Below are 16035 nucleotides of genomic sequence, written 5' to 3' on the forward strand. Positions count from 1 at the left end.
TACACCGCTATCTGTATGAACTTGGAAATATCTACACTGCTCTATGTATAAAATTGAAATTATCTACACCACTATCTCTATAAACATGGAAATATCTACACTGCTATCTGTATAAACATGGAAATATCTACACAGCTATCTGTATAAACATGGAAATATCTTCACCGCTATCTGTATAAACATGGAAATACCTACAACGCTGTCTCTATAAACTTGGAAATAGCTACACCACTATCTCTGTAAACATGGAAATATCTAGACCGCCATCTCTATAAACATAGAAATATCTACACCACCATCTCTATAAACATGGAAATATCTATACCGCTATCTGCATAAACATGGAAATATCTACACCGCCATCTCTAAGAACATGGAAATATCTACACAGCCATCTGTACGAACATGGAAATATCTATACCGCCAGCTGTATGAACATGTAAATATCTACACCGCCATCTATATGAACATGGAAATATCTACACCGCTAATTGTATGAACATGGAAATATCTACACCGCTATCTGCATGAACATGGAAATATCTACTCCGTTATCTGTATGAACATGGAAATATCTACACCGCTATCTGTATGAACATGTAAATATCTACACCGCTATCTGTATGAACATGGAAATATGTACACCGCTATCTGTATGAACATGCAAATATCTACACAGCCATCTGTATATCAATGGAAATATCTACACTGCTATCTCTATAAACATGGAAATAACTACACTGCTATCTGTATAAACAGGGAAGTATCTACACCGCCACCTGTATGAACATGGAAATATCTACACTGCCATCCGTACGAACATGGAAATATCTACACTGCCATCCGTACGAACATGGAAATATCTACACCGCCATCTGTATGAACATGGAAATATCTGCACCGCCATCTGTATGAACATGGAAATATCTACACCGCCATATTTATGAACATGGAAATATCTACACCGCCATCTCTATGAACATGGAAATATCTACACAGCCATTTGTATGAACATGGAAATATCTACACCGCCATCTGTATGAACATGGAAATATCTTCACCGCCATCTGTATGAACATGGATATATGTGCACCGGCATCTGGATGAACATGGAAATATCTACACCGCTATCTGCATGAACATGGAAATATCTACACAGCTCTCTGAATAAACATGGAATTATCTACACAGATTTCTCTATAAATATGGAAATAACTACAGCGCTATCTCTATAAACTTCGAAATATCTACACCGCCATCTGTATGAACATGGAAATATCTACACCGCCATCTGTACAAACATGGACATATCTACACCGGCATCTGTATAAAGATGGAAATATCTAACCGCCGTCTGTATAAACATGGAAATATATGACCAACTATCTGTATAAACATGGAAATATCCGCACCGCTATCTGTATAAACATGGAAATATCTACACTGCTATCTGCAAAAACATGGAAATATCCACACCGCTATCTGTGTAAAGATGGAAATGTCTACACCGCTATCTGTGTAAACCTGGAAATATCCTCACCGCCATCTGTGTAAACATGACAATATCTACACCGCCAGCCCTATAAACATGGAAATATCTATACCGCCATCTGTATGAACATGGAAATATCTACACCGCCATCTCTATAAACGTGGAAATATCTACACCGCTATCTGTATGAACTTGGAAATATCTACACTGCTCTCTGTATAAAATTGAAATTATCTACTCCACTATCTCTATAAACATGGAAATATCTACACTGCTATCTGTATAAACATGGAAATATCTACACCGCTATCTGTATAAACATGGAAATATATTCACCGCTATCTGTATAAACATGGAAATATCTACAACGCTGTCTCTATAAACTTGGAAATAACTACACCACTATCTCTGTAAACATGGAAATATCTAGACCGCCATCTCTATAAACATGGAAATATCTACACCACCAACTGCATAAACATGGAAATATCTATACCGCTATCTGCATAAACATGGAAATATCTACACCGCCATCTCTATGAACATGGAAATATCTACACCGCCATATGTACGAACATGGAAATATCTATACCGCCATTTGTATGAACATGTAAATATCTACACCGCTATCTGTATGAACATGGAAATATCTACACCGTTATCTGTATGAACATGGAAATATCTACACCGCTATCTGTATGAACATGGAAATATCTACACCGCTATCTGTACGAACATGGAAATATCTACACCGCTATCTGTATGAACATGCAAATATCTACACAGCTATCTGTATATCAATGGAAATATCTACACGGCTATCTCTATAAACATGGAAATAACTACACGGCTATATGTATAAACATGGAAATATCTACACCGCCACCTGTATGAACATGGAAATATCTACACTGCCATCCGTACGAACATGGAAATACCTATACCGCCATGTTTATGGACATGTAAATAACTACACCGCCATCTGTATGAACATGGAAATATCTACACCGCTAACTGTATGAACATGGAAATATCTACACCGCTATCTATATGAACATGGAAATATCTACACCTTTATCTGTATGAACATGGAAATATCTACAACGCTATCTGCATGAAAATGGAAATATCCACACCGCTGTCTTTTTAAACACGTAAATAGCTACACCGCCATTTGTGTAAACATGAAAATATCTACACCGCCATCTCTATAAACATGGAAATATCTAAACCGCCATCTGTATGAACATGGAAATATCTACACCGCCATCTCTATAAACGTGGAAATATCTACACCGCTATCTGTATGAATTTGGAAATATCTACAATGCTATCTGTATAAAATAGGAATTATCTACACCACTATCTCTATAAACATGGAAATATCTACACTGCTATCTGTATAAACATGGAAATATCTACACCGCTATCTGTATAAACATGGAAATATCTTCACCGCTATCTGTATAAACATGGAAATATCTACAACGCTGTCTCTATAACCTTGGAAATAACTACACCACTATCTCTTTAAACATGTAAATATCTAGACCGCCATCTCTATAAACATGGAAATATCTACACCACCATCTGTATATACATGGAAATATCTATACCGCTATCTGAATAAACATGGAAAAACCTACACCGCCATCTCTATGAACATGGAAATATCTACACCACCATCTACATAAACATGAAAATATCTATACCGCTATCTGCATAAACATGGAAATATCTACACCGCCATCTCTATGAACATGGAAATATCTACACCGCCATATGTACGAACTTGGAAATATCTATACCGCCATTTGTATGAACATGTAAATATCTACACCGCCATCTGTATGAACATGGAAATATCTACACTGCTAACAGTATGAACATGGAAATATCTACACCGCTATCTGTATGAACATGGAAATATCTACACCGCTATCTGTACGGACATGGAAATATCTACACCGCAATCTGTATGAACATGCAAATATCTACACACCTATCTGTATATCAATAGAATTATCTACACAACTATCTCTATAAACATGGAAATAACTACACTGCTATCTGAATAAACATGGAAATATCTACACCGCCACCTGTATGAACATGGAAATATCTACACTGCCATCCGTACGAACATGGAAATACCTATACCGCCATGTGTATGAACATGTAAATAACTACACCGCCATCTGTATGAACATGGAAATATCTACACCGCTAACTGTATGAACATGGAAATATCTACACCGCTATCTATATGAACATGGAAATATCTACACCTTTATCTGTATGAACATGGAAATATCTACACCGCTATCTGCATGAAAACGGAAATATCCACACCGCTGTCTTTTTAAACACGTAAATAGCTACACCGCCATTTGTGTAAACATGAAAATATCTACACCGCCATCTCTATAAACATGGAAATATCTAAACCGCCATCTGTATGAACATGGAAATATCTACACCGCCATCTCTATAAACGTGGAAATATCTAGACCGCTATCTGTATGAATTTGGAAATATCTACAATGCTATCTGTATAAAATAGGAATTATCTACACCACTATCTCTATAAACATGGAAATATCTACACTGCTATCTGTATAAACATGGAAATATCTACACCGCTATCTGTATAAACATGGAAATAACTTCACCGCTAACTGTATAAACATGGAAATATCTACAACGCTGTCTCTATAAACTTGGAAATAACTACATCACTATCTCTTTAAACATGTAAATATCTAGACCGCCATCTCTATAAACATGGAAATACCTACACCACCATCTGTATATACATGGAAATATCTATACCGCTATCTGAATAAACATGGAAAAATCTACACCGCCATCTCTATGAACATGGAAATATCTACACCGCCATCTGTATGAACATGGAAATATCTATACCGCTATCTGCATAAACATGGAAATATCTACACCGCTATCTGTACGAACATGGAAATATCTACACCGCCGTCTGTACGAACTTGGAAATATCTACACCGCCATATGTATGAACATGGAAATATCTACACCGCTAACTGTATGAACATGGAAATATCTACACCGCTATCTGTATAAACATGGAAATATCTACACCGTTATCTGTATGAACATGGAAATATCATCACCACTATCTGTATGAACATGGAAATATCTACACTGCCATCCGTATGAACATGGAAATATCTACATCGCCATGTGTATGAACATGTAAATATCTACACGGCCATCTGTATGAACATGTAAATAGCTACACCGCTAACTGTATGGACATGGAAATATCTACACTGCTATTGGTATGAACATAGAAATATCTACACCGCTATCTGCATGAACATGGAAACATCTACACTGCTATCTGTATGAACATGGAAATATATACATCGCTATCTGTAAGAACATGGAAATATCTACACCGCTATCTGTATGAACATGCAAATATCTACACTGTTTTCTGTATGAAATTGAAATTATCTACAACACTATCTCTATAAACATGGAAATAACTACACTGCTATCTGTATAAACATGGAAATATCTCCACCGCCATCTCTATGAACATGGAAATATCTACACCGCCATTTGTATGAACATGGAAATATCTACACCGCCATCTCTATGAACATGGAAATATCTACACCGCCATTTGTACGAACATGGAAATATCTACACCGCCATCTGTATGAACATGGATATATCTTCACCGCCATCTGTATGAACATGGATATATCTACACCGGCATCTGGATGAACATGGAAATATCTACACCGCTATCTGCATGAACATGGAAATATCTACAGAGCTATCTGCATATACATGGAAATATCTACACAGATTTCTCTATAAATATGGAAATAACTACAGCGCTATCTCTATAAACTTCGAAATATCTACACCGCCATCTGTATGAACATGGAAATATCTACACTGCCATCTGTACGAACATGGACATATGTACACCGCCATCTGTATTAAGATGGAAATATCTACACCGCAATCAGTATAAACATGGAAATATCTGCACATCTGAATAAACATAGAAATATCCGCACCGCTATCTGTATAAACATGGAAATATCTACACCGCTATCTGCATAAACATGGAAATATCCACACCGCTATCTGTGTAAACATGGAAATGTCTACACCGCTACCTGTGTAAACATGGAAATATCTACACCGCCATCTGTGTAAACATGAAAATATCTACACCGCCATCTCTATAAACATGGAAATATCTACACCGCCTTCTGTATGAACATGGAAATATCTACACCGCCATCTCTATAAATGTGGAAATATCTACACCGCTATCTGTATGAACTTGGAAATATCTACACTGCTCTCTGTATAAAATTGAAATGATCTACACCACTATCTCTATAAACATGGAAATATCTACACTCCTATCTGTATAAACATGGAAATATCTACACCGCTATCTGTATAAACATGGAAATATCTTCACCGCTATCTGTATAAACATGGAAGTATCTACAACGCCGCCTCTATAAACTTGGAAATAACTACACGACTATCTCTGTAAACATGGAAATATCTAGACCGCCATCTCTATAAACATGGAAATATCTACACCGCCAACTACATAAACATGAAAATATCTATACCGCTATCTGCATAAACATGGAAATATCTACACCGCCATCTCTATGAACATGGAAATATCTACACCGCCATCTGTACGAACTTGGAAATATCTATACCGCCATTTGTATGAACATGTAAATATCTACAACGCCATCTGTATGAACATGGAAATATCTACACTTCTAACAGTATGAACATGGAAATATCTACACCGCTATCTGTATGAACATGGAAATATCTACACCGCTATCTGTACAGACATGGAAATATCTACACCGCTATGTGTATGAACATGCAAATATCTACACAGCTATCTGTATGTCAATGGAAATATCTACACAGCTATCTCTATAAACATGGAAATAACTACACTGCTATCTGTATAAACATGAAAATATCTACACCGCCACCTGTATGAAGATGGAAATATCTACACTGCCATCCGTACGAACATGGAAATATCTATACGGCCATGTGTATGAACATGTAAATATCTACACCGCCATCTTTATGAACATGGAAATATCTACACCGCTAACTGTATGAACATGGAAATATCTACACCGCTATCTGTATGAACATGGAAATATCTACACCGTTATCTGTATGAACATGGAAATATCTACACCGCTATCTGTATGAACATGGAAATATCCACACCGCTATCTTTGTAAACACGGAAATATCTACACCGCCATCTGTGTAAACATGAAAATATCTACACCGCCATCTCTATAAACATGGAAATAACTACACCGCCATCTGTATGAACATGGAAATATCTATACCGCTATCTGCATAAACATGGAAATATCTACACCGCAATCTGTACGAACATGGAAATATCTACACTGCCATCTGTATGAACATGGAAATATCTACACCGCCATGTGTATGAACATGGAAATATCTACACCGCTAACTGTATGAACATGTAAATATCTACACCGCTATCTGTATGAATATGGAAATATCTACACCGCTATTGGTATGAACATAGAAATATCTACACCGCTATCTGCATGAACATGGAAACATCTACACCGCTATCTGTATGAACATGGAAATATCTACATCGCTATCTGTATGAACATGGAAATATCTACACCGCTATCTGTACAAACAATGAAATATCTACACCGCTATCTGTATGAACATGCAAATATCTACACAGCTATCTGTATATCAATGGAAATATCTACACTGCTATCTCTATAAACACGGAAATAACTACACTACTATCTGTATAAACATGGAAATATCTACACCGCCACCTGTATGAACATGGAAATATCTACACTGCCATCCGTACGAACATGGAAATATCGACACCGCCATCTGTATGAACATGTAAATATCTACACCGCCATCTGTATGAACATGGAAATATCTGCACCGCTAACTGTATGAACATGGAAATACGTACACCGCTATCTGTACGAACATGGAAATATCTACACCGCTATCTGTATGAACATGGAAATATCTACACCGCCATCTGTACGAACATGGATATATCTTCACCGCCATCTGTATGAACATGGATATATCTACACCGGCATCTGGATGAACATGGAAATATCTACAACGCTATCAGCATGAACATGGAAATATCTACACAGCTATCTGCATATACATGGAAATATCTACACAGATTTCTCTATAAATATGGAAATAACTACAGCGCTATCTCTATAAACTTCGAAATATCTACACCGCCATCTGTATGAACATGGAAATATCTACACCGCCATCCGTATGAACATGAACATATGTACACCAACATCTGTATTAACATGGAAATATCTACACCGCTCTCTGTAAAACATGGAAATATCTGCCCATCTGTATAAACATGGAAATATCCGCACCGCTATCTGTATAAACATGGAAATATCTACACCGCTCTCTGCATAAACATGGAAATATCCACACCGCTATCTGTGTAAACATGGAAATGTCTACACCGCTACCTGTGTAAACATGGAAATATCTACACCGCCATCTGTGTAAACATGAAAATATCTACACCGCCATCTCTATAAACATGGAAATATCTACACCGCCATCTGTATGAACATGGAAATATCTACACCGCCATCTCTATAAACGTGGAAATATCTACACCGCTATCTGTATGAACTTGGAAATATCTACACTGCTATCTGTATAAAATTGAAATTATCTTCAAAACTATCTCTATAAACATGGAAATATCTACACTGTTATCTGTATAAACATGGAAATATCTACACCGCTATCTGTATAAACATGGAAATATCTTCACCGCTATCTGTATAAACATGAAAATATCTACAAAACTGTCTCTATAAACTTGAAAATAACTACACCTGTATCTCTATAAACATGGAAATATCTAGACCGCCATCTCAATAAACATGGAAATATCTACACCACCATCTGTATAAACATGGAAATATCTATACCGCTATCTGCATAAACATGGAAATATGTACACCGCCATCTCTATGAACATGGAAATATCTACACCGCCATCTGTACGAACATGGAAATATCTACGCAGCCATCTGTATGAGCACGTAAATATCTACACCGCCATCTGTATGAGCATGGAAATATCTACACCGCTAACTGTATGAACATGGAAATATCTACACCGCTATCTGTATGAACATGGAAATATCTACACCGTTATCTGTATGAACATGGAAATATCTACACCGCCATTTGAATGAACATGGAAATATCTACACCGCCATCTCTATGAACATGGAAATATCTACATCGCCATTTCTATGAACATGGAAATATCTACACCGCTATCTGTATGAACATGCAAATATCTACACAGCTTTCTGTATATCAATGGAAATATCTACACAGCTATCTCTATAAACATGGAAATAACTACACTGCTATCTGTATAAACATGGAAATATCTACAACGCCACCTGTATGAACATGGAAATATCTACACTACCATCCGTACGAACATGGAAATATCTATACCGCCATGTGTATGAACATGGAAATATCTACACCGCCATCTGTATGAACATGGAAATATCTACACCGCTAACTGTATGAACATGGAAATATCTACACCGCTATCTGCATGAACATGGAAATATCTACACCGTTATCTGTATGAACATGGAAATATCTACACCGCTATCTGTATGAAAATGGAAATATCCACACCGCTATCTTTGTAAACACGGAAATATCTACACCGCCATCTGTGTAAACATGAAAATATCTACACCGCCATCTCTATAAACATGGAAATATTACACCGCCATCTGTATGAACATCGAAATATCTTCACCGCCATCTCTATAAACGTGGAAATATCTACACCGCTATCTGTATGAATTTGGAAATATCTACAATGCTATCTGTATAAAATTGGAATTATCTACACAACTATCTCTATAAACATGGAAATATCTACACTGCTATCTGTATAAACATGGAAATATCTACACCGCTATCTGTATAAACATGGAAATATCTTCAGCGCTATCTGTATAAACATGGAAATATCTACAATGCTGTCTCTATAAACTTGGAAATAACTACACCACTATCTCTTTAAACATGTAAATATCTAGACTGCCATCTCTATAGACATGGAAATATCTACACCACCATCTGTATAAACATGGAAATATCTATACCGCTATCTGCATAAACATGGAAATATCTACACCGCCATCTCTATGAACATGGAAATATCTACACCGCCATCTGTACAAACATGGAAATATCTACACCGCCATTTGTATGAACATGGAAATATCTACACCGCCATCTATATGAACATGGAAATATCTATACCGCAATCTGCATAAACATGGAAATATCTACACCGCCATCTGTACGAACATGGAAATATCTACACCGCCGTCTGTACGAACTTGGAAATATCTACACCGCCATATGTATGAACATGGAAATATCTACACCGCTAACTGTATGAACATGGAAATAACTACACCGCTATCTGTATGAACATGGAAATATCTACACCGTTATCTGTATGAACATGGAAATATCTACACCACTATCTGTATGAACATGGAAATATCTACACCGCCATCCGTACGAACATGGAAATATCTACACCGCCATCTGTATGAACATGGAAATATCTACACGGCCATGTGTATGAACATGGAAATTTCTACACCGCTAACTGTATGGACATGGAAATATCTACACCGCTATTGGTATGAACATAGAAATATCTACACTGCTATCTGCATGAACATGGAAACATCTACACTGCTATCTGTATGAACATGGAAATATCTACATCGCTATCTGTATGAACATGGAAATATCTACACCGCTATCTGTATGAACATGCAAATATCTACACAGCTATCTGTATGAAATTGAAATTATCTACACCACTATCTCTATAAACATGGAAATAACTACACTGCTATCTGTATAAACATGGAAATATCTACACCGCCATCTCTATGAACATGGAAATATCTACACCGCCATTTGTACAAACATGGAAATATCTACACTGCAATCTGTATGAACATGGATATATCTTCACCGCCATCTGTATGAACATGGATATATCTACACCGGCATCTGTATGAACATGGAAGTATCTACACCGCTATCTGCATGAACATGGAAATATCTACAGAGCTATCTGTATATACATGGAAATATCTACACAGATTTCCCTATAAATTTGGAAATAACTACAGCGCTATCTCTATAAACTTCGAAATATCTACACCGCCATCTGTATGAACATGGAAATTTCTACACTGCCATCTGTACGAACATGGACATATGTACACCACCATCTGTATTAAGATGGAAATATCTACACCGCTATCTGTATAAACAGGGAAATATCTGCACATCCGTATAAACATGGAAATATCCGCACCGCTATCTGTATAAACATGGAAATATCTACACCGCTATCTGCATAAACATGGAAATATCCACACCGCTATCTGTGTAAACATGGAAATGTCTACACCGCTACCTGGGTAAACATGGAAATATCTACACCGCCATCTGTGTAAACATGAAAATATCTACACCGCCATCTCTATAAACATGGAAATATCTACACCGCCATCTGTATGAAAATGGAAATATCTACACCGCCATCTCTATAATCGTGGAAATATGTTCACCGCTATCTGCATGAACTTGGAAATATCTACACTGCTCTCTGTATAAAATTGAAATTATCTACTCCACTATCTCTATAAACATGGAAATATCTACACTGCTATCTGTATAAACATGGAAATATCTACACTGCTATCTGTATAAACATGGAAATATCTTCACCGCTATCTGTATAAACATGGAAGTATCTACAACGCTGTCTGTATAAACTTGGAAATAACTACACGACTATCTCTGTAAACATGGAAATATCTACACCACCAACTACATAAACATGGAAATATCTATACCGTTATCTGCATAAACATGGAAATATCTACACCGCCATCTCTATGAACATGGAAATATCTACACCGCCATCTGTACGAACTTGGAAATATCTATACCGCCATTTGTATGAACATGTAAATATCTACACCGCCATCTGTATGAACATGGAAATATCTACACGGCTAACTGTATGAACATGGAAATATCTACACCGCTATCTGTATGAACATGGAAATATCTACACCGTTATCTGTATGAACATGGAAATATCTACACCGCTATCGGCATGAACATGGAAATATCTACACCGCTATCTGTATTAACATGGAAATATCTACACCGCTATCTGCATGAACATGGAAATATCTACACCGCTATTGGTATGAACATAGAAATATCTACACCGCTATCTGCATGAACATGGAAACATCTACACCGCTATCTGTATGAACATGGAAATATCTACATCGCTATCTGTATGAACATGGAAATATCTACACCGCTATCTGTATGAACATGCAAATATCTACACAGTTATGTGTATGAAATTGAAATTATCTACACCACTATCTCTATAAACATGGAAATAACTACACTGCTATCTGTATAAATATGGAAATATCTACACCGCCATCTCTATGAACATGGAAATATCTACACCGCCATGTGTATGAACATGGAAATATCTACACCGCTATCTGTATGAACATGGAAATATCTACACCGCTATCTGTATGAACATGGAAATATCTACACCGCTATCTGTATGAACATGGAAATATCTACACCGCTATCTGCATGAACATGGAAATATCCACACCGCTATCTGTATGAACATGCAAATATCTACACAGCTATCTGTATATCAATGGAAATATCTACACTGCTATCTCTATAAACATGGAAATAACTACGCTGCTATCTGTATAAAAATGGAAATATCTACACCGCCATCTCTATGAACATGGTAATATCTACACCGCTATTTGTATGAACATGGATATATCTACACCGCCATCTCTATGAACAGGGAAATATCTACACCGCCATCTCTATGAACATGGAAATATCTACACCGCCATCTGTACGAACATGGAAATATCTTCACCGCCATCTGTATGAACATGTAAATATCTACACGGCCATCTGTATGAACATGGAAATATCTACACCGTTATCTGTATGAACGTGGAAATATCTACACCGCTATCTGTACGAACATGGAAATATCTACATCGCTATCTGTACGAACATGGAAATATGTACACCGCTATATGTATGAACATGCAAATATCTACAAAGCTATCTGTATATTAATGGAAATACCTACACTGCTATCTCTATAAAAATGGAAATAACTACACTGCTGTCTGTATAAACAGGGAAATATCTACACCACCACCTGTATCTACATGGAAATATCTACACTGCCATCCGTACGAACATGGAAATATCTACACCGCTATCTGTATGAACATGGAAATATCTACACCGCTATCTGTATGAACATGGAAATATCTACACCGCTATCTGAATGAACATGCAAATATCTACACAGCTCTCTGTATATCAATGGAAATATCTCCACTGCTATCTCTATAAACATGGAAATAACTACACTGCTATCTGTATAAACAGGGAAATATCTACACCGCCACCTGTATGAACATGGAAATATCTACACCGCCATCTCTATGAACATGGAAATATCTACACCGCCATTTGTATGAACATGGAAACATCTACACCGCCATCTCTATGAACATGTAAATGTCTACACAGCTATCTGAATATACATGGAAATATCTACTCAGATTTCTCTATAAATATGGAAATAACTACAGTGCTATCTCTATAAACTTCGAAATATCTACACCACCATCTGTATGAACATGGAAATATCTACACCGCCATCTGTATAAACATGGAAATATCTACACCGCCATCTGTATGTACATGTAAATAACTTCACCGCCATCCGTATGAACATGGAAATATCTACACCGCTATCTGTATGAACATGGAAATATCTACACCGCTATCTGTATGAACATGGAAACATCTACACCGCTATCTGTATAAACAGGGAAATATCTACACAGCAATCTGTATAAACATGGAAATATCCACACCCCTATCTGTATAAACATGGAAATATCTACACCGCTATCTGTATAAACATGGAAATATCCGCACTGCTATCTGTATAAACATGGAAATATCTACACCGCTATCTGTATAAACATGGAAATATCCACACGGCTATCTGTCTAAACATTGAAGTATCTTCACCGCTATCTGTATAAACATGGAAATAACTACACCGCTATCTCTATAAACATGGAAATATCTACACCGCTATCTGTATAAACATGGAAATATCTACACCGCAGTCTCTATAAACTTGGAAATAACTACACCACTATCTCTATAAACATCGAAATATCTAGACCGCCAACTCTATAAACATGTAAATATCTACACCGCTATCTGTAAAAACATGGAAATATCTACACCGCAATCTGTGTTAACATGGAAATATCTACACTGCTTTCTGAATAAACATGGAAATATCTAAACCGCCATCTTTATAAACATGGAAATATCTACACTGTCATCTGAATAAACATGGAAATATCTACACCACCATCTCTATAAACATGGAAATATCTACACCTCCATCTGTATAAACATGGAAATATCTACACCGCCATCTTTATAAACCTGGAAATATCTACACCGCCATCTGTATGAACATGTAAATAACTTCACCGCCCTCTGTATGAACATGGAAATATCTACACCGCTATCTGTATGAATATGGAAACATCTACAGATCTATCTGCATATACATGGAAATATCTACACCGCTATCTCCATAATGATGGAAATAACTACACCGCTATCTCTATAAACATGGAAATATCTGCATCGCCATCTGTATGAACATGGAAATGTCTGCACCTCCATGTGTATAAACATGGAAATATCTACACCGCCATCTGTATTAAGATGGAAATATCTACACCGCTATCTGTATGAACATGGAAATATCTACACAGGTATCTGTATATCAATGGAAATATCTACACTGCTATCTCTATAAATATGGAAATAACTACACCGCTATCTGTATAAACATGGAAATATCTACACCGCCATCTCTATGATCATGGAAATAAATACACCGCCATTTGTATGAACAAGGAAATACCTACACCGCCATCTGTATGAACATGGAAATATCTTCACCACCATCTGTATCAACATAGATATATCTACACCGCCATCTGGATGAACATGGACATATCTACACCGCTATCTGTATGAACAAGGAAATATCTCCACAGCTATCTGCATATACATGGAAATATCTACACTGCTATCTCTATAAAGTTGGAAATAACTACACCACTATCTCTATAAACATGGAAATATCTACATCGCCATCTGTATGAACATGGAAATATCTGCACCGCCATCTGTATCAACATGGAAATATCTACACCGCTATCTGTATTACGATGGAAATATCTACACCGCTATCTGTATAAACATGGAAATATCTACACCTCCATCTGTATAAACATGGAAATATCTATACCGCCATCTCTATAAACAAGGAAATATCTACACCGCTATCTGTATGAACATGGAAATATCTACACCGCTATCTGTATGAACATGGAAGCGTCTAAAAAGCTATCTGCATATACATGGAAATATCTACACCGCTATCTCCATAATCATGGAAATAACTACACCGCTATCTCTATAAACATGGAAATATCTACACCGCCATCTGTATGAACATAGAAATATCTACACTGCCATCTCTATGAAGGTGGAATTATTTACACCGCTATCGGTATGCACATGGAAATATCTAAACCGCTATCTGTATGAACATGGAAATATCTGCACCGCTATCTGTATGAACATGGAAATATCTACACCGGTATCTGTATGAACATGGAAATATCTACACCGTTATCTGTATGAACATGGAAATATCTACACCGCTATCTGTATAAACAGGGAAATATCTACACCGCTATCTGTATGAACATGGAACTATCAACACCGCTATCTGCATAAACATGGAAATATCTACACCGCTATCTGTATGAACATGGAAATATCTGCACCGCTATCTGCATAAACATGGAAATATCTACACCGCTATCTGTATAAACATGGAAATATCCGCACGGCTATCTGTGTAAACATGGAAATATCTTCACCGCTATCGGTATAAACATGGAAATAACTACACCGCTATCTCTATAAACATGGAAACACCTACACCGCTATCTGTATAAACATGGAATTATCTACACCGCTATCTGTGCAAACATGGAAATATCTACACCGCTTTCTGAATAAACAGGGAAATATCTACACCGCCATCTGTATAAACATGGACATATCTACACTGTCATCTGAATAAACATGGAAATATCTACACCGCCATCTCTATA

The sequence above is a fragment of the Gorilla gorilla genome, chromosome 19 (assembly GCF_029281585.2).
Source record: "Gorilla gorilla gorilla isolate KB3781 chromosome 19, NHGRI_mGorGor1-v2.1_pri, whole genome shotgun sequence".
NCBI classification, from domain to species: Eukaryota; Metazoa; Chordata; class Mammalia; order Primates; family Hominidae; genus Gorilla; species Gorilla gorilla.